Here is a 22,383-nt window from a genome sequence, read left to right as displayed (position 1 = left end):
TTCTTCCCTTTCTTCCCCTACTGATCTTCCTAGTTCTTATGTTCCATAGATGAGAGAAATAATATGATAATTGTCTTTCTCTGCTTGACTTATTTCACTTAGCATTATCTCCTCCAGTGCCATCCATGTTGTAGCAAATGTTGAGAACTCGTTCTTTCTGATAGCTGAGTAATATTCCATTGCATATATGGACCACAACTTCTTAATCCAGTCATCTGTTGAAGGGCATCTCGGCTCCTTCCACGATTTAGCTATTGTGGACATTGCTGCTATGAACATTGGGGTGCATATGGCCCTTCTCTTCACTACGTCTGCATCTTTGGGGTAAACACCCAGTAGTGCAATGGCTGGATCATAGGGTAGTTCAATTTTTAACTTTTTAAGGGACCTCCACACTGTTTTCCAGAGTGGCTGTACCAACTTGCATTCCCACCAACAATGTAGGAGGGATCCCCTTTCTCCATATCCTCTCCAACAATTGTTGTTTCTTGCCTTGTCTATTTTTGCCATTCTAACTGGCGTAAGGTGGTATCTCAGTGTGGTTTTGATTTGAATTTCCTTGATGGCTAATGATTTTGAACATTTTTTCATGTGTCTGTTAGCCATTTGTATGTCTTCATTGCAAAAGTGTCTGTTCATATCTTCTGCCCATTTTTTGATTTGTTTATTTGTTTCTCGTGTATTGAGTTTGAGAAGTTCTTTGTAGATCTTGGATACCAGTCCTTTATCTGTAGTGTCATTTGCAAATATATTCTCCCATTCCGTGGGCTGCCTCTTAGTTTTTCTGACTGTTTCCTTGGCTGTGCAGAAACTTTTAATCTTGATGAAGTCCCATAAATTCATTTTATCTTTTGTTTCTCTTGCCTTTGGGGATGTATCATGAAAAAGGTTGCTTTGGCCAATGTCGTAGAGGTTGCTGCCTATGTTCTCCTCTAGAATGTTGATGGATTCCTGTCTCACATTGAGGTCTTTCATCCATTTGGAGTTTATTTTTGTGTATGGTGTGAGATAGTGGTCAAGTTTCATTCTTTTGCATGTAGCTGTCCAATTTTCCCAGCACCATTTATTGAAGAGACTGTCTTTTTCCCACCGGATGTTTTTTCCTGCTTTATCAAATATTAGTTGCCCAAAGAGCCGAGGGTCCATTTCTGGGCTCTCTATTCTGTTCCATTGGTCTATGTGTCTGTTTTTGTGCCAGTACCATGCTGTCTTTGTGATCACAGCTTTGTAGTACATCTCGAAATCCGGCATTGTGATGCCCCCAGCTTTGTTTTTCCTTTTCAACAGTTCCTTGGAGATTCGGGGCCTTTTCTGTTTCCATACAAATTTAAGGACTATTTGTTCCAGTTCTTTGAAAAATGTCATCGGTATTTTGATCGGGATAGCATTGAAAGTGTAGATTGCTCTGGGTAGCATGGACATTTTAACTATGTTAATTCTTCCGATCCATGAGCATGGAATATCTTTCCATCTTTTTATGTCCTCCTCAATGTCTTTCAAGAGTGATTTATAGTTTCTAGAATATAGGTCCTTTACGTCTCTGGTTAAGTTAATTCCAAGGCGTATGGTTTTTGGTGCTATTGTAAATGGGATGGATTCCCTAATTTCTCTTTCTTCGGTCTCGTTATTCATGTACAGAAATGCAACTGATTTCTGAGCATTGATTTTGTATCCCGCCACGTTACTGAATTGCTCTATAACTTCTAATAGTTTGGGAGTGGCTTCTTTTGGGTTTTCCATAAAGAGTATCATGTCATCTGCGAAGAGAGACATTTTGACTTCTTCTTTGCCGATTTGAATACATTTGATCCCTTTTTGTCGTCTGATTGCTGTTGCAAAGACTTCTAGTACTATGTTGAATAATAGTGGCGAGAGTGGGCATCCTTATTGAGTTCCTGATCTTAAGGGAAAGGCTTCCAGCTTTTCCCCATTGAGTATAATATTTGCAGTAGGCTTGTCATAGATGGCTTTTATGAGATTGAGAAATGTACCTTCTATTCCTACACTCTGAAGGGTTTTAATCAGGAAAGGATGCTGTATTTTGTCAAATGCTTTTTCGGCATCGATTGAGAGGATCATATGGTTCCTGAGTCTTTTCTTGTTGATATGATGTATCACGCTGATTGATTTGCGAATATTGAACCACGCTTGCATCCCAGGTATGAATCCCACTTGATCGTGATGGATAATCCTTTTAATGAACTGTTGGATTCTATTAGCAAGTATCTTGTTGAGGATTTTGGCGTCCGTATTCATTAGGGAAATCGGTCTGTAATTCTCCTTTTTGAGGGGGTCTTTGCCTGGTTTGGGGATCAAGGTAATATTGGCCTCATAGAATGAGTTTGGTAGCTTTCCTTCTGTTTCTATTTTTTGAAATAGCTTTAGGAGAATAGGTGTTATTTCTTCTTTGAATGTTTGGTAGAATTCCCCAGGAAAACTGTCGGGGCCTGGAGTTTTGTTATTTGGAAGGTTGCTTATCACTGACTCAATTTCTTCATAATTAATTGGCCTGTTTAAGAAATCAATTTCTTCCTGTTTCAATCTTGGCAGTTTATAGGTTTCCAGGAAGGATTCCATCTCTTCCAGATTGCTTCGTTTATTGGCATATAGCTGTTGATAAAAATTTCTAATAATCCTTCCAATTGCAATGGTGTTCGTCGTGACCTCTCCTTTTTCATTCATAATTTTAATAATCTGGGTCCTTTCTCTTTTCTTTTGGATAAGTGTTGCCAGTGGTCTGTCAATTTTATTGATTCTCTCAAAGAACCAGCTTCTAGTCCTGTTGATCTGCTCTACTGTACTTCTGGTTTCTGCTTGATTGATTTCAGCTCTAATTTTGGTCAACTGCTTCCTCGTGCGTGGATTAGGCCTGTCCTTCTGTTGCTGTTCCAGCTTCTTGAGGTGAGAATATAAAAACTGCATTTTAGATTTTTCTATTCTTTTGAGTGAGGCTTGGATGGCTATGTATTTCTCCCTTAGGACTGCCTTTGCAGTATCCCATAGGTTTTGGACTGTTGTATTTTCATTCTCATTGGTTTCCATAAATTGTTTAATTTGATTTTTGATTTCCTGGTTTATCGAGTCATTCCTGAGCAGGATGGTTCTTAGTCTCCAAGTGTTTGAGTTTCTTCCAAATTTTTCCTTGTGGTTGAGTTCCAATTTCAGAGCGTTGTGGTCTGAGAATATGCAGGGGATAATTTCAATCTTTTGGTATCGGTTGAGACCTGTTTTGTGTCCCAGAACATGGTCTATTCTTGAGAATGTTCCATGGGCATTAGAATAGAATGAGTATTCTTTGGTTCTGGGGTGTAGTGTTCTATATATATCTAAGAGGTCCAACTCGTCGAGTATGGCATTCAAAGCCTTTGATTCTTTGCTTAGTTTTTGCCAGGGTGTTCTGTCTATTTCTGAGAGTGGAGTGTTGAGGTCCCCTACTATTAATGTATTTTTATTTATATGTCTCTTTATTCTGGTTAAGAGTTGGCTTGTGTATCTTGCTGCTCCCCTGTTGGGGGCATATATATTTATAATTGTCATATCCACTTGTTGAATACTTCCTTTAAGAATAATATAGTGCCCTTCTGCATCTCTAACTATAGTCTGTAGTTTAAAATCCACTTTATCTGATATGAGAATTGCTACCCCAGCTTTCTTTTGAGGTCCATTTGCGTGAAAGATGGTATTCCATCCCCTTACTCTCAGTCTGAATGCATCTTTGGATTCAAAATGAGTCTCTTGTAGACAGCAAATGGTTGGGTCATTTCTTTTTATCCAATCTGCAATCCTGTGGCATTTATGGGAAGGTTCAAACCATTCACATTAAGACTGAGTACTGAGAGATATGATTTTAATGATGCCATGTTGCCAGTAAAGTCTTTGTTTGTATTGGCTGTGACTTTCTGTTCTGTATCACTCTTGGGGCCTTTTTACTTTTATAGAACTCCCTGTAATATCTCCTGTAGGGCTGGTTTCGTGGTTACAAAATTGGTTAGTGACTGGCGATTCTGAAATGTCTTTATTTCTCCATCCATTCTGAATGACAGCCTTGCTGGATAAAGGATCCTTGACTGCATGTTTTTCTCTGAAAGAGCTTTAAATATGCTCCCCCAACCCTTTCTCTCATTCCAGGTCTGTGTAGACAGGTCTGACGTAATTCTGATGCCTTTGCCTTGGTACGTGAGAAATTTCTTTGCCCTGGCCGCTTTCAATACTGTATCCTTGGTTCTAATATTTGCGAAATGCACTATGACGTGACGTGGCATAGGTTTGTCGTGGTTGAGCTTGGGAGGGGTCCTCTCTGCCTCTTGGACACGAATGTTTGTTTCCCTTGCTAGATTAGGGAAGTTTTCAGCTACAATTTGTTCAAATATCTCTTCTAGACCTCTGTTTTTCTCCACCCCCTAGGGGATGCCGATGATTCTAACATTGGATCGTTTCATTGAGTCAGTAATCTCCCGTAACCTACATTCGTGGGCGTGGATTTTTTTAAGACCATCTTCTATTTTCATTTTCTCCTCTATTAACCCATCCTCCAATTCACTAACTCGTTCCTCTGCTTCTGTGACCCTGGCCATCAGAGCCTCTAGTTTTGCCTGCATTTGGCTCATAGAATTTTTAATTTCTGTCAGATTCGCTCTCATTTCTGTCCTTAGGGATTCTGTATTCTCAGTAACCTTTTCGTTAATACTTTATTCAATTCTACTCATCATTTTGACCATCGTTACTCTGAATTCCATTTCTGATACTTTGGTTACATCCATATCCATTATTTCTGTGGCAGAGGCCACAGACTCACTGTCTTTTCTTTGCTTGGGGGGGGGGGCTTCTCCTTCTTGTCATTCTGATGAGGAGAGGTTGCGGGGTTGTCCAGAGCCCAAATTATTGACTGGGTCCCAGGCCGTGCCCCTTGTTTTATAGGGATCTTAGGGATGTGGGCTTCTTCTTTAAAGATTTTATTTATTTACTTATCTGAGAGAGGGAGACAGACAGTCAGCAAGAACGGAACAGAAGCAGGGGAGTGAGAGAGGAAGAAGCAGGCTCCCAGCGGAGGAGCCCGATGAGGGACTCCTTTCCGGAAACGCTGGGATCACGCCCTAAGCCGAAGGCAGGCGCTCAATGACTGCGCCACCCAGGCGCCCCGGGTTGTGGGCTTCTTGATTTTTCAGCCTGCCTTCTGTGTTCTGGGGGAGGGGCCTGCCGCGCCGATACTCAGGCAACCCTGTTTGGGTAGAGTCTCCGCGTCCCCTGCGAGGGGGGATGGGGATGGGCCCGCTGTGAGCCGGTATTTCCAGGCTTTTGTTCTCTGGCGGCTTTCCCTGGCGGTTTGCTGTGCCTCTTCTGAGAGTCAGAGCAGCAGCGGCCGAATTTCAGCCTCTGTCACAGAACAGAGGGATTGCGGCCCGTTCTCCACTGATGTTCTGGCCACTTTAACTCTATTACTGTTGGTGCTGCTCAACCCTGCAGCGTCCCGGGATGTGCGCACCAACCCTGCGTCCCTGCCCTCACTTCCAGGGCCGACGCGTCTCTGTCCTTTGTGTTTCTAACGCCGCCAGCCGCCAGCCGCCCCGCGCGCTCCCGGATCTCCCGGTCTCAGTCTATGCCCGGTGAGCACACCGGGATTCCGGAGTTTCGTGAGAAGCCTGGTGGCGCGCGCACCCGGTTCAGGGTCTCAGTCTGCTGTTTCACGGGTGCCGACCGCAAGTCCGCCCGCTCCCCCGTGCAGGTGGCCCGCCAGCCGCCCCGCGCGCACTCCGGAAGCTCCCGGTCTCAGTCTGGATCCCGTGAGCACAACGGGATTCCGGTGTTCTGCGAGATGCCTGGTGGCACGCGTTCACGGCTCACCGGTCTCAGTCAGCTCTCTCGCGGGTGCCCTCCGTGAGTCCGCCCACTCCCCCGTGCAGGTGGCTGCCGCTTCCCGGCGCCCGAACCAGGCGGCTCCCCTCATTTAATTTTTTTTGTAAAGAATATCCTGTCATTTTTTTTGGTTTTGTTTTTGTTTTTTCCCCCACAAGCACAAATCCTGGGCTACCTGGAAGCACTGTGGCTTGGCACAACCATCTTAAATACTCTTTTTTTTTTTTAAGATTTTATTTATTTATTTGACAGAGAGAGAGACAGCCAGTGAGAGAGGGAACACAAGCAGGGGGAGTGGGAGAAGAGGAAGCAGGCTCCCAGTGGAGCCGGAGCCTGATGTGGGGCTCGATCCCAGGACTGTGGGATCAAGCCCTGAGTCAAAGGCAAATGCTTAACGACTGAGCCACCCAGGTGCCCCTTAAATACTGACACTTGACAATCATTCTTCTTCCACGTCATCTCTGCGCCGGAGCCTAAAGCCACTGTAGTGGTCTGGCAGAAACATTGACTCTCATCTCCCAAAGATGAGAGCCTTTTTTGCAGCAAATTCTGTTCTGCTCATTGATTTACATACCTCTGTCTACTTTCAGTCTCCCCAAAACTCGTTAGAATATCTATGATGATGTTGATAACCACCTGTCCTCTTTGGTTCTCTGTGTTTATTAATTTTATGTGTTTCTTGTCTTTTTTATTTATAAAGGCCCCAGGAGGAAAAGGGGATTAATTCATTTCCTCAGTATATCATCTTGAATTGAAAGTCAAGAAGAGATATGCAAAATCTCAGGTTTCTAAAAGCTCATCATCTTGAAATAAATAAATACTAATGACATGCACATTTAAAATTAATAACAATGAAACATTTGTTTCTTTTCCCTAAGAGAATTATAACAAGTTATCTTAAAGCTCTTGTGAACAAATGATAAATTTTAAGAGAAGGCCAACAAACAGAAATTCCTCTTTAGGGTTTTCTTTTTGCAAGACAGAGACATGCCCATAGCCAATGAATGGACATGATATTTGAAGTTCAAAGGCTGAGTCATGTTTTGGGGTTAGAATATGAGGATCCTAAAGATGAACTAAAAGAGTGTGTGTATTTCCCCCTTTCTTTTAGAAACTAAAGATACTGTCCATGTTTCATTGCAAAGATTTAGTGAGGATTATGGGATTTATTTTAAAAAAGGGTGTTTTATTGTTTTACAGGAAGCTTTTTATCTGAATCATCAGTGTATGGCTTGTTACTTATCAGTTCTGTCATCCTGGGATCTTTTTCCTCTAGAATTTATAATATGATAGCTCTTATTTCTAAAGGGATGTGAAAAGTGCAGCTTGATGAGCTGCTTCTGTGCCACTGAATACCATTTGGATTTCTAGTTTTACATTGTAGTGAAAAGGGCCATTAACTCTTTATGGAGAACTCATTTGGTACACAGGTATTAATTTAATTAGTCCTTTATTGGAAGCATGGTTGAAGGCAGTTAAAAAGTTACTGATTTGACTTGTTTCTGGTAGTTGCATATATCTGATATTTTATTATAATCATAAATGAATTATGAATAATATCAGAATGTATTATATTGTATTATTTTATAATTAAGCTATAAAATCATTCTTGTTTTAGTAGTGATAATATGATAAATTACTGTTAAAGGTCATGGTCCATAATAAAAGATACACATTTTTCTTTCAAAGAACTTACACATATGCCAAGATTTTGTGATAATTTTCTCATTTTAACTACTTAAGTGTGTAATGGAAGTCATCAGTATCTGTTCCTCAGGCAGGTTCAGAATTCCAGTATTATGAAGTAATGCTTGTGCAAAGTGACTTCTAAATAAGGGCTATTAAATTGTCAGATGAAACAAAGTCTCTGTATTTATAAAGGTTTATTTTCTCTGGAAATCATACTTGTAAACAATTTGCATTATCAAGGGAGTCAGCAGCTTGAGGCTCTATTTTGTAGAAGTATGGTGGGGATGAAAATGGAACTGTACATTCATTGGATATGCTGTAGTATAAACTAGAGAGGAAATCTGTGACCCAAAATTGGATGTATATGTTTAGTTGTCGTAGATATATGGTTATTCTTTCGCTCTATAGCAATAATTTAAGGTTTTGCCAGTTTTTCCAATTGCATTTCACTTCTTAGAATTTATGTCAAAAGTCAAAGGTCATAATTTTCAGCTATTAATCTTTCCTGTCTGGAAAAACAATTCAAGTGTGTTTAGCTGGAAGGCTGCTTCCAGCAGTTGACTGTACAATACCAAACTTCAGAATGTTGCAGTTTACGTAACCAATCTCACTTATTTAAGTTTTGATGACAGATCTTTTTTGTTTGTTTGTTTATCACCAAATAACAATGCAAACGGGTCATGAGGCAGCCTTAGACATGCTGTGTGGTCACTGAAAGCAGTATTTCTAAATGGATTTTTTGGTCTAAGTCTCTTAAAACTTTTTAAGAGCACTTTATTGTTATAAAGTCTCTTAAAACTTAAAGCATCTACTGTCAGATGCAACTATGGAGGGAAAAAAGCTTTTTATTTACATAAGGATGAGAGTAGATCACTTTGTTTTCTTGATGACCAGTTGTGTGGTTAAGCAGAAAAGCTATGTTATTACAGTATTTTTGTAGACAGCAGTTTAGGAGAAAAACTGCAAATGGTGTCATGGTGAAATGTGTTACTGGAAATTGAAATTCCAATTTTAAAATTAGACAGGCATTTTATGTGTTTATCATATTAGAATAATTAAGTTTCTCCTGCAGATTAGAACGTAAACTTTCAGCAAAAGTATACTCTTGCTATATTTTGGTAACACAAATGTTATTATGAAAACACTGTAGGGTTTTGGGCTTTTCTGGATAATTATGAGTAAACGATCATTTTGTAATGAAATCATCCTCGGCTTGTGACTCTCAACTGATTTTTCCATCTGGTGTTTGTCATGTAAAGATGTCCATTCAGCAGTATTAAGCAGTTTGAAAAATACCAACAAAACTTCAGTATTTAAGAGGGTCCTCATTCGATACAGTGTTTCCAGATTTCTCTTTCATATTTATATTCATATTCTCTCTCTTCCCCCCCTGCCTTGAAGGGCATTTTCTTCTTAGGAGGACATAAAGGACATTTGGGTTTTATTCCTACTTCACCTAAAAAAGTTGAATCAGTGCTATCATTATCTCTCTTCTTTATTTATCTTACATAAAAAATATAAATACTGCTTTAAACAGATTTGTTCATTGGGTCATGTTGAGGTCTGCAAAAAATAAAGGTGATCAAACCATAGCACATTTCTTTCTTTATCTCAATATCTACATTACCCTCTGATAATAAACTTTACAATAAACATCTCCCCTCCACCACTACCCCCACCACCAACTGTACATACCCTTTTGAATCATGCCTCCTTTTTATCCACATGATTAAGTGCAAATATCTAGTTCAACCATATACCAGAAAATTCCTCGTAAAGCCTTTCTTTCTCATGTTTGAATCACCATTTCATAGTTAAACTATTCACAGGTCCAGTTTTCCAGAAAGTTTCCAGAATATTAAAAAAGAAAAGAAAAGAAACTTCATTGACTTACATGTTCAGAAGTGTCTCTGTCCAGTTTTTCCTCGCTGGGTGTTTGCACTTGCCAGGCCTGTTGGCCGTCAGAGGCATCTGCCCTGCCGTTTCAATCTGCTCTGTTTTATCTTGTAGCAGGGCCTGACTCCTGCATCGTGGGTTTCTTAGGTGACTTTCAGTGGGGTTTTGCCATCAGAAACACTACTGAGGGCTTGGAAGGCGGGAGTGAGGAAGGTGGAGTGATTTAACTTCTCCGGCCTTAACAGTGTCTCCCGCAGTTGGCGCTGTCTCTTCTACTAGAGGATCCCAAAATGGTTCCAGCATCCTCTGTGTGAATATGGCCTTGAGCTCCAGTAACATGACTGGCCCCTTGTCCCTCAGGTGTAGACACCTATCGTTGCTAACGCATAGTTCGCTCTCCCATTCTGGCCAGGCGTGGTACCTCCCCTGAACAGTTTTTGGGCCAGAGCCCATATCCTCCCACCTGGCCAGGCTTTTGAGGTGAGGCGCCCCAGCACTGTGACTCTGAGGAGAGGAGGTAGGGGAGGCATCCATGAGCGTTGGGGTTTGTGTGATAGGTGGTGTGAGCCAGACTACTTATGAACGAGTCTGGGACGAGGGGCCACCAGTACCAAGGGGCTCCCAGGTGTGCCACCCCCATAGAACTCCCAACGTCCTGTGAGATCCAGCTTCCTCTGGGAAGTGTGACAAGGGCCACGGCACCTTAGAATCTGTTTCTACCATTTTCTGAACCATCTGTGACACTCAGCACGTTCCAACCCATCCCCTCCTTGCCCCCTTTCAGGACCGGCACTCACTCCTCTCACACATTCCCAGAGTCATACAGTGCACCCTATGGACTCCCACCGTGCCTTGTTGGCTTTCCTGGAAAACCCCACAGTCCAGCCACCTGGGATGAAGGCCCCTCTCTAGCCATCCAGCATCACCCCTAAAAGAGAAACATTTTTTTCATGAATTAAAACGTTTTTAGCCATAGATTCCTCAGAATCAATTCTTGTTAAGTTCCCTGTAAAACAGTAAACTTACAGAAAATGCCTTTCTCCTGAGCAGGAAATCACTGTGCTTTTGGTCCAAGATAATCTTTGGGTTGCTTCACTTTACTCTGATTACCTCTGTAGCCTCTTCTAAATCCTGATGTCACGAATTACCTGCCTTAAATTTCCTCTGTTTTGGCTACCCAAGATAGTTTATTTTTTTCTGGTTGGGTCCTACCAGATACACGAGTCCATTTATAGGACAAGATGAAGGGCAGGGTAAGAAGATCTCCCCATATGCTCAACTTTGTCCTCTATGCTGCAGCGTCACATGCTTTCCATCCTAGTGAAGAGCTGCCAGTAAATAAGATAACTAAATAAAATGGGTGGTGTGTCAGATAGTAACGTGTGCAAGAGATAACAAGAGAAAGAGGAAGTGAACAGAAAGTGAGATTAATTTTTTTTTAATGGTCATAGCAACTTAGATTAAACGAAACTTGGTCTCGTGAGATTTCTCGGTAGATGAGTCTTTTCCGCACTGCGGTGGTGCCTGGCAGAAAACAGTTCTCAAACAGTTTTAACTTAAAAATGTGAATGTAAAGAAGGGAATGATGTGTATGGACTAGAGTAGTTGACAGTAGTTTTATGGAAGAAACATGATTTTATTTAGTTCTAAAGCACAGAGAGGATTTGGAAAACATTAGTTTTCTGTAACTGCCCCTAATTCAATCAGTATTCTTCTCTATTTCGTATCATATGGAACCTTGGTAGAGATGATATGAAGGATGAGCTGCATGTCTCTTCCTATTAGAGCATCACTTAGAAAGTAATGATTTATTTGCAAGTTGAATATATTTGTGTCCATGTATATGTATGTAAGAGTAAAGGGGAGATGAAAATTTCTGATTACACATTAATTCCCCTAAATTCAATCTTGCTATTTCAATTACATTTACCTCTTTTTAATTTTGCTTTAGAGAAAGGTATATTTTAGATATCAGTCTGTTTCAATAAACTCAAAATTACTTTCTAATTTGTTTGGTCTGTTGGAATTTTATGTTCATTTCTTCATTCAGCAAGTATCTACTGAGTGCCTACAGTGGTCTGAAGACTATTGTAGTTTCTGAAGATACAACAGTGAGACACAAATGCCTGTCCTTATGGGCTTACATTTTAACAAAAGATGTGGGGGGGAAAAGCAGGATAAAAATGTAAAATGTCTGACATGTTCAATATTGATAAGTGAGAGAGAAAAGAAATAAAGCAGAGAAGCTAGATGGGAAGTGCTTGTGTGAGTGCTCCAGTGTGAGAGTGATTGGTCCAAGAAGGCCTCAAGAAGAAGAAAAGGTTTCCATAAAAATGTGATGAAAGAACATGTGACGAGCCATGTATGTGTCTGAGGGAAGAGGATTTCAGGTAGAAGGAATCTCAACTAAAAAGCCTGGCGGCAGGAAACACTCCCTAGGTGACTCAGCACCTGGGATCCCTGCCTTGCTGCAGGGAGGATCTGATGCTAGCTTTGGTTTCACTTTGGATCATTTCCCATGGTTTTATAAAGCAGATTCATAACACAAAAAGCTAATGTACCAAGATACTGGTGAAATGTTCAAAATCAATTTTTTTCTCCGATGCATTCAACTTTCATGACCTTGATATTTTTTTCAATATTTTCCCAGTAAGTTTTGGTTTTTGAAAAATGATGGGCAAAGTAGGCCAGCATTTTGCATGGACCATTATATGACCCAGGAGTTGGCGTTTAAGGTCACATGCTGAAGAGAGGATAAGAAACAGAATGTGTTCAGTTTTCTAATGTTAATAGAAAAGTAATGCCTCAGATATATCATAAGTCACACAGGGAGTTTGTAACTTCCACAAGAATGAAAATCTTGTTGTAGGTAAAAGAAGATTAGAAATCAGGAGGAAGATAGAGCCGAAAGGGTGACATACTTATTTTAGCTCCAGAGAGCAATGAAGCAAGACTTGGACCTCCTCTTCTGACTTTTCAGCTGGTGCATATCTCTGCTAATCAATGAGTTCAGAAAAGAATTAAAATAAAACCAAATTCCAAAAACATGATTACTCAGTGAGAGTGAAAATGCCTATGTGGAAAATATTTCAGATCAAACCCTCAGAAAACAAAAACTCTAAATTTCCAAGAAATGCTATGCACGTTGGCAGGGTGAACACAGGCACACCCCAGATCTCTGAACTAACATATATGAGGTGTTAATGACCCACGGATTAGCATCCACACCCGCCTTCAGCATAGAGAGTGATTCAAGGGCCAGTCTGTTCCAAATACCATAGCCAATCAGGAAGCTGAAGGATTATCACTGAATGACACCAATTTAAAAGTGGCAATATGATACACTTTTGAAAGAAAATGCCTCCAAAGAACTTCTTAAGTATTCAGGTTTCATTTGGTTCTCTTTCTGAAATTTAGCAAGTACTTATAAAATGAACTACTTTTGATTCTGTGCCTATATCAAAGCATATTTGGTAAAGTTGCAAGAGGTATTTCATTATAAACTCCTGCTTTCCTCTTCTAAAATTTTTCCTTTTGGGGCCTAGAAATTTCCATGTCTGGTTTTATTCTTAATGGAAACTCCTTGGAAAAATGTGAAAAATCCATAGATCCAATAAATGCTTGGGAACTTTGCCGTGGGGACATGAAGGTCTGCTTCCGCTGTCTTTATCAAAAATAAATGCAATTTCTATTCTTGTTATAGCTCAAAAATAGCATAATAAACCATTTCAAGGTTCCCACCAGATTAAACCTCCAGAGAGAGAAGTATGTAAGAGCGGCATCATCCAACAGTATGGAAGGAGTCTCGAGTCAGTTGGCACATGAAAAAATTTCATATGAAGGAGCAGGAGATGATGGGGTCTCAACATGACAGAACTGAATCTAAACAGGGAAATCTGTCTTCCATTTTTGTCACCTCAGAACACAAAGCCAAATTGGAGTGACTTCATAGAAGAACAACAAAATGATTAGGGCACCAAGGGCTTGATTTATGTGGAGAGATTAAAAGAGCACAGAGTAATGTATATTTTGGCTAAGTGATTGCTAAGAGGAGCATGATAACAGTCTGCAAATATGTGAAAGATGTAAACGCCTCAGGAGAGGAAGACTCCTCTGGCAGGATGCAAATGGACAGCACAAAGGACAAAGAAAAAGTTTGAGTTAAAAATGAGAAGAGGAGAATGCTCACCGTGAGAACTGATCCCATACCTAGAAAATCAGTGAGCATCCTCATTCTTGGGACATTTGAAACATTCTCATCAGGAGGCTTACTGAAGGAGCAGTTCTTTGCCGGTATAATACTGTGGAATCAGTGATCCCTTGAGTCAAAGGAAGAAAGGAAGTGCAGGGGTGTGGGGGGGTTGCATGTGCGCCACTCACATGGTACGTGGAATTGGGGAAGGATAGGAAAGTCAGGCTAGTTGTACTTTGAAAAATAGACGAAGAACAAAATAAGAAAAAGGAAAAATATTTCCCAGCTACATTGAAATAGAGAAATTTTAAAAACTTATGAGTAACTAAGGGGAAAAAAAAATCTCCTATTGGATTTTGGAGATTGACCAAATATTAGAATCAACTCCTGAGGTTGTGTTGCCCTTATTTGACATCACTCAGAGGATGTAGGTAATTATATCCCAGCTCTACTGCCCACACTTCCTAACCTCAAGGTTGGAGGGGTAGTCATAACTACTTTTGGAGTATGTTGGAATTTTTTTATTTAAACGCCTCTTATCCAACCATAATATAAAATCATCTTTGAAGCAGTTTGTCTGTAACAGCCTGGAGTGGTGGTGCATCAACCTTTGTAAATGCAGAGTAAACAATATTGATTTGGAGAAATGGGAAGAGAGGTGTTTTCATTCTCATGCAGCCCTTCCCTGGCCCCCTGGTTCCCTTCAGCACACCACATGCAGACACCAACACATGTGCTAATCTCTGAAAGGCAACATTTACAACCATTTTCCCTGGGAAGAAAATGGGGAGAATCTTCCACAGAATTAATAAAAGGTTGGGGGACAGAGGGTGAGAAGGAGAATTTTATCTCTCTCTGCCCTCCCCCCTTCCGTAGTTTTGCAGCTAGCCAACAGGAAGGCTGTTTACCTCTAGCAGTAGGTCAAGTGCAGAGCCCTCTGCACAGCCAGCGCTCTGTGGAGTGACCAAGTGCTCCAGCTGCCATCCTCGTGAGACTGAGCACATCTGCTCGGAGATGTTTGCAGCATTCCCTGACCTGGGGCATGGGAACCTCAGAACATTTCCTAACCCAGGTCTCATTAGCTTGATACAATTAGATTACCAAAGAATGCAGTTGACGAAAGGCACATATTATTTATAATTTCCATTAGCAGTAAAAATTGTTCCAGACAAAATTTCATAAGGCCATCTCATGTCATTTGTCACACGATTAATCTCACCAAGGGGTGGGGGTTGAGGGGGGGATGGCATAAAAGAATCATAGGAAACGTTTGCATGCCAAATAATTGATGTACTTTTTTTTTTTTTTTAATTTCCTTTCTTTTAGACAGGAACTATTACTACTCTTGGTCTAGCAAGACTCTGTGTGTGTGTGTGTGTGTGTGTGTGTGTGTGTGTGTGCATGCTTGCATACACGCACGAGTTTGGTTAATGCTGTGTATCATTTTTGGCAAGTAGATATGATAAAAATTGTAAAATATTAGTTTTCAACTTGTGAATTTTTGTGAGAATGAGTTCCGGGATAAGTAATTACTAGGTTGATGTTTACAGTTTAGGTTCTAAACTGTCATTAATGATCCTTAAAAGTAACACATTGATTGAAGTGGGAGGTAAGTGAGGAGACTGGGTCCGAAAAAATAGTTTCCGGTGTTATTTATCTGTGTCAGGTACATATGCTCAGTCCTTGCAAAGAACCCAAAACAATCGTCCCTGTAATTCAGTTTCCCCACTTGTATATTTAGGTGGTTGCATCAAATAAACACTAAGAATCTGTGTAGATCTAAAGTCAGTTAAGTTAATGGCTAATGATTAGATGAGATGAGTACAATTTCAAGTTTTATAGAAAGTATTACATGAAGTATACACAAAGTTTTATATATATATGTGTGTATATATATATAGTGATGGACTAATATATTGCAACGTGGATTCTTAGATTGTTTTTAGGAAAAAGCAGAAATAATTAAACTGATTTTTTAAAATATGTACAGCAAATAAACAGCAAATAAAATGGACAAAATGAACTTCCTCTCTTACAGCTGATTTCTTCCCTTTTTTTACCTTTAGTGCATACTTATGAGAGGATTCGTTATTAAAGGATTCTAAGTAGGGTAAAAAGGGTAAAAAAGAAAGAAAATAGGGGTGCCTGGGTGGCTCAGTCCTTAAGTGTCTGCCTTCGGCTCAGGGCGTGATCCCAGGATCCTGGGATAGAGGCCTGCGTGGGGCTCCCTGCTCCGCTGGGTGCCTGCGTCTCCCTTTCCCAATCCCCCCTGCTTGTGTTCCCTCTCTCACTGGCTGTCTCTCTCTCTGTTAAATAAATAAATAAAATCTTTAAAAAAAGAAAGAAAATGTTCTTTTTTGCTGGGATGATCCAAGAAGATTCTCCACCATACAGTGTTCTTGAGGAATAAATCCAAGCTAGTTTGGACTATAATAAAATATGGATATAAGGAATTCAGAGGTCACAAAATAGTTCATTCTCAGTTCTAGGATTCTCCCTAATGGAGAGCCCAGATCTATTTTCTATTTATAGAGTTCCGTATCATACTTTTTGAGATGATGCTTATAGTAAACATGTGGATTATTCTTTGATGCAGAAATTGTGGAAAGAGAACATCAAATTAGGTTTCTCTTTGCTTTATGTTTTAATAATCCCTTAATGAAATAAGGATATTCTACTATGAAAAAAATTGTTGTGGTGGCTGGTAAATTTTAATGTCGTAAAATACGAACAATTATTTTACATCATGGGTTCAAACACATTAATTAATTTATTAATTTATTCATTAGTTCACTCACTGACTCACTAATTTAATAGACACTTATCAAGCAAATACAATTTGGCAGGTACTCTTGGGCATAAGGATGTAACAGTTGTGTAAATAAGTGCTGTTGTGTAAATAAGTAAATACGTGTAAATAAGGATGAGACATGCTGGGGGCTCTGGGAATCCCAAATAAAGACACTTTTATTTTTAATATTAGGAAGAATTTTCCATGGGGTGTTGCTTTTAAGCTGAGATTTAACAAATAACAGGGTTTAGCCAACTGAAGAACAAAAAGATGGTGAAGTGGGAAATGAGGTGGTGGTTCTCTGGGGAAAATCATGCACAGAGACAGACCCCAAGCAAAGTGTTCCAGGTAGAGATGGCTGGGTTGAAAGGCTAGGATATTTATATACATGACAAATGACCCTCCAGAAAGGTTGTATCAATTTATATTCTCACTGAAAGTACTCAAGAGAGTCCATATTCCAACAAGTTTTACTAGGAATAGAAGTCTTAAGATTTATTAGTTAAATACTAGTTGTGTGCCTTTTGCTCAATGCTATGGACATTGTGGTCTACACAGGATAAGACACAGCCTCTGTTCCCCAGGCACTTGTCATCCAGTTGAAACAAGAACTAAAGCAAAGAACAATAACAAATTATATGTATTAAGAGCACAATTGTGAAATGCACTCAAAAGCTGTGAGGTGTCAGCAACGCCTGGGTGGCTCAGTTGGTTGAGCATGCGGCTCTTGATTTTGGCTCAGATCCTGATCTCAAGATCGTGAGATCAAGCCCTGAATAAGGATCTGTGTTGGGCATGGAGCCTGCTTAAGATTCTGTCTCTCCCGACCCCCAGTCCCCACTCTCGAGTGCTCTCTCCCCTCCTCAAAGCAACAACAACAACAACAAAAACTAGTGAGGTGTCTAAGTAGTAAGGGAAATTAGTAGAAGTTGCTAAAGTGAGTAGAACAAATATCTACTCACTCAATGAAAGAATAGGGAGAGAAAAATAATTAAAAAAAAAAAGAGTAGGAAGAGTATGAACAGACTGTATTTTTGCATTTATGAGATTACTTTTCAACTTAATATGCTTGTTATAGTCAAATTATGAGAGCAATTGCTTTTGCTATCAATGATCATTTTCAAGCTTAAGTGTATTACGAAAGTGTTCTATGCCTGGCAATTGTGAGTTGTGACAATTTCTTTACATTTCCTCACCTAAATTCTTTATTATTAATAAACATGATTAGAAAGTAAGCACTGACTTATTTTCTAAACAATATTATACAAAAACTGTGAACCTCTTTTCATTTATCTATTTTCATAAACTAGTGAAAGCATAAATCCCAAACACCTATATTTGAAATTGTTCCAAGTGATAGAAAATCTGTTCTACATACAACGTTACACATTTACAGTTTCATACAACTTCATTAGAGTTGCTGGCTTTTCTATGCACTCATGATTTACACTGAATTTTAAAAAACATATTAGAATTAGAATAAAAGCAGGACCTAACTTTCCAGAGCCACAAATTGTCCAAGTTTATGTCAGTTGATGGGCAGTAGACAAACTGGAGACAACTGTAGAATCAGATCCGGATTTGAATTGTTAGAGTGTGCATTTTAGAACATTAGCTACCTAGGGTAGGCTATTTTACTTCTTCGGAACTCCATCTTTGAGTTTGGAGATCCTAAGAACTCTTTCTTATGTATTCAACTAAATTGTTGACAGTGTCTTCCACAATTCTGGGTACAGTGTAAACATTCAGAGAATAAAAGTTGTGTTGTAGAAATGGCTTAAGAGTTGGGATAATGATTTTGGAAGTCAGTATTTATTAGGATAAAAGTTCATACATAAAGAAATAGTACCAGTGCTAATTTTTTTCACAGTATAATTTGTGTTGTTTAATTTGGACAAGCTGAAATTAACACAGTTTCAACTACAACCCTTATGCTGTAGGTCATCGAGATAGGGAGTCTCAACATTAATTGGAAATTAACTCTTAAATCTAAGCAGTCCAAGTGAAATTAAATATGAAATCTCTAAGTATTGCTGTCTCTTGATACTGAAATTGCATGCATTTTCTATTTTAAAAAGGTAAATATTTCACTGGTAATTATTTTATATTTGTTACAGACAATTTCATCATCCATAAGACTACTGGTAAGTCAACCGATTTCCCACTGATTTTGGCAAATATAGATTCAAGTGTTGGTCTATTATTATCTTTCTGTCTGTTCATCCTTTTGGTGGGTAAAAAATTATTAACGTTTTTCTTGGTGAATACAAATGTTGAATTCAGAATTGTTAACATTCTGAGACACTGAAATAAGAAATATTAAATACATACCACTGGGTTCCAATAAGCTTGTCTTAAGAAATGCAATAAAAAATGTAGCATTGAAAAAGTATATTTAATCTTTTTAACATGAGGGCTACTGGCATATAGTCACACAGGCTGTTTATTACATTCTCAAAAATTTCCTCTCACAAGACTATTTTTTCCATCAATATGACCAATATTTCCATTTTTATGTTTTGTATTCTTCATTGATCCTTGTTTTCTCTACAAGAAACAGTTTTGCTATCTGTTTTCATTACCTCCTGTCAAATTTAAGACCATGTCATCCCAATGTGAGATAATCAGATCGGTTAAGAATCAGTTTGTCAATTCTGTGTGTAACCAGTCAAAATGGCTGTCTTAGTAAGTCAGGTGTGCCTTAAACATTAGCAGAGCAGGCAGACTCAGAAGTGTAGGAAAAGGATGCCAGGTTTTGACAGGTAAGTGGATGGGAGATTCTTTTAAAACTTTGTGATAATTGACCAATCGAAGGTTCATCTATAAATGATTTGAGACAATTACTTTTTTATTTTTAAAGGTGATATCATTGGTAAGGAGTTTTTAATGCCATTCAGACTTTATTTTGTTTGAATACATAACAATTTTCTTTTTTCAGTCTTCACTAAGATTAACTTCTTCTGTACAATTGGGAATTGATAAAATATGAGGAATCAATTTGGAGTTGGGTGTTCTGGATCAGGAATAGTACCTGAGTGCCTGGAATCCTGGACAAGAAGTTTGCATAGTACAAATACAGCATCAGCATTCTACATATCCCCAGAAGGGATGGAAGCCAGGAGGCATGTGGGGAGATGAATACGGGGTTAAAGGGCCAAAAGATAAACATACAGCACAAGGCTTGGCACACAGTAGGCGCCTAATGAATGCTTACTAAATGAATATGGAAGCTTGCTTGCAAGTTTGATAGACGCAGACTAAAAAGGAAAAATGAGGGAAGAAATTCTGTTTAATCAGTTAGAATGGCTGAAATTAACAAGACAGGAAACAAAAAATGTTGGCGAGGATGTGGAGAAAGGGGAGCCCTCTTACACTGTTGGTGGGAATGCAAGCTGGTACAGCCACTCTGGAAAACAGTATGGAGGTTCCTCAAGATTTTAAAAATAGAGCTACCTTACAATTGCACTACTGGGTATTTACCCCAAAGATACAGATGTAGTGAAAAGAAGGGGCACCTGTACCCCAATGTTCATAGCAGCAATGTCCACAATAGCCAAACTGTGGAAGGAGCCGAGATGCCCTTCAGCAGATAAATGGATAAAGAAGATGTGGTCCATATATACAACGGAATATTACTCAGCCATCAGAAAGGATGAATACCTACCTTTCGCATCAACATGGATGGAACTGGAAGGGTATTATGGTAAGTGAAATAAGTCAGTCAGAGAAAGACAATTATCATATGGTTTCACTCATATGTGGAATGTAAGAAATAGCACAGAGGATCATAGGGAAAAGGAGGAAAAACATAATGGGAACAAATCAGAGAAGGAATGAAACCATGAGAGACTCTTGACTCTAGGAAACAAACTGAGGGTTGTGAAAAGGGAGGTGGTGGGGGGATGTGTTTACTGGGTGATGGGCATTAAGGAGGCCATGTGATGTGATGAGCACTGGGTGTTATAGGCAACTAATGAATCATTGAACATTACATCAAAAACTAATGCTGTACTATATGTTGGCTAATTGAATTTAAATTAAAAAAAGAAAAAAGAAATTCTGTTTATCTGAAGGTAGATCTGGGGTTAGCAAAAAAAGAAAAAAAAAGTAAAGAAAGATGTGAAGCAGTGGGGAAAGCATGGCAAAACCAGATTGGACTCACCTTCTATCAGAAGTCCTTTGCAGGATCCATTTCTCTGCTGAAGCACGCACTTGGCTGCCTTTCTTCACTCTCTTTTGTCCTTCCTGCTTGTCATTTGGTAAGAAAGTCCTACCCATTGAATTTAAAGTTATTGATCTATTCTCACTGAGGCATTACTCCTTAAGGACCTCATCCTAACTGTTGGATCAGTAAGATGAATAGAGCCAAACAACATATGTTTATGATCTCACTTTATTTCATTACAAGGCATATAGATAACAAAGATGGAGTAGGAAAAGCTAGCTTAGGACACAGAACACTTACTCATATGGACGTAGCTAAAAAGCTTTGGGAAGCGCATTTATCTTTTTTATGCTTATTTGCCTTCTAGCATTTAGCATTCAGAACAGTGTTTATGAGTAACCTCCTGACCTGAATCAAGTAGAAAATGTAGATGGGAAAATTTAGGAGAGTATACCATTTCTTATATAATGTCTCAACTTAGGAGCAGATAAGAGATCAGATTTGTCCGTACGGTTGGTCTACTTTGCTGAAATTCATAGTCTATTTTCTGGCTTTATATTCACTTTCTCCATGTGAATACATTTGTAAGCCTCTTCAGTAGCAGGAACTTTTTCTTGAATTAACCAAATTATGACCTCTGAAATTCCCTTAGTAGGATTTTAGGAACTTACTGATCTTTGATTTTTCCTTTCAGGCTACTGCTTTCAAAATCTTCTCTTTTCAAACACCATTTAAGCTAATATTATATAATCATTAAAAAGGTAAATAGTAGACTGTAATAATTAGGCAAAAAGAATACAAATCTTCAGGTAAAGTTTCAGATTTTACTTGAAAAGACAAATATGAGGGTTGCCTGGGTGGCTCAGTTGTTTAAGTGGCTGCCTTTGTCTGGGGTCATGATCTCGGTCCTGGGATTGAGCCCCACATGGGGATCCCTGCTCTGTGGAGAGCCTGCTTCTCCCTCTCCTCCCAGCGTGTGCTCTCTCTCACTATCTCTCTCTCTCTCAAATAATTAAAGAAAATCTTTAAAAAAATAAAGATTTTCTTTAATTATTTGAGAGAGAGAGCGAGAGAGCACAAGGAGGGGGAGCAGGAGAGGGAGAAGCAGGATCATGACCTGAGCTGAAGGCAGATGCTTAACCAACTGAGCCACCTAGGAGCCCCTAAATAAAATCTTCAAAAAAAAAAAAAAAAAAAAGGAAAGAAAAGAAAAGACAAGACAAATATGATCCACAAGGGTTCATGACCCTTTTTAGATTGAGATAAGGCAATCCCTTGATAGTGTAGTTTGTTTCCCTGCTGTTGTGATATGGAGGGAGGTTGCAAAGGGCTCCAGAAGTCTGATGGGATATCCCCTCAATCCTCCTATCATGGAAGCAAAGATACTTCAAAGTATGGGTCTGGGTCTTTGGTTGCCATGGGCACGTGTTTATTTCCTCTCTAGATGAGAGCTCACCAGGTTGTAGGAAGTGCTTTAGCTTGGACACTGAGAACCTTGCTCTGATCCTAAAACAAAATAGCCAAGTTCCTTTAACCAAGCTTTTTAGCTTTCTTAGCATTTACTGTAAGATAAAGGATGTTCAATGGTTGGCTTATCAGGTCCCGTAAATATCTAATATTCTAATATACACTATCATGTGGTTTTATTTTTCCTTACATATTGAAACATAGCTAAAGTTCCATGATCAGTACTTCTTGAACTAAAGCATTCAAGAATGCATCCGTTGATATAACTGTCCACTTAGGTAATACAACTTATCCTTGAAAACACTGTATAGGTCTCCAGACCATGAAGAT

The 22,383-nt window shown here is 39.3% G+C and overlaps 1 long non-coding RNA gene across 2 annotated transcripts in view; it reads left to right on the top strand.

Annotated features, from left to right (window-relative positions):
• Window positions 1-21,172, top strand: part of LOC123001649 (uncharacterized) — a 256,285-nt gene extending 235,113 nt beyond the window's left edge. For both annotated transcript variants that reach the window (XR_008961125.1, XR_006410742.2), the window contains one exon: window positions 18,539-21,172. This is a non-coding gene — a long non-coding RNA (uncharacterized LOC123001649). The remainder of the gene's footprint in view (window positions 1-18,538) is intronic.
• Window positions 21,173-22,383: the final 1,211 nt, after the last annotated feature.

Source organism: Ursus arctos, unplaced genomic scaffold, assembly GCF_023065955.2.
Source record: "Ursus arctos isolate Adak ecotype North America unplaced genomic scaffold, UrsArc2.0 scaffold_1, whole genome shotgun sequence".
In the NCBI taxonomy this organism is placed as follows: domain Eukaryota; kingdom Metazoa; phylum Chordata; class Mammalia; order Carnivora; family Ursidae; genus Ursus; species Ursus arctos.
This window is presented reverse-complemented; position numbering and strand designations above follow the sequence as displayed.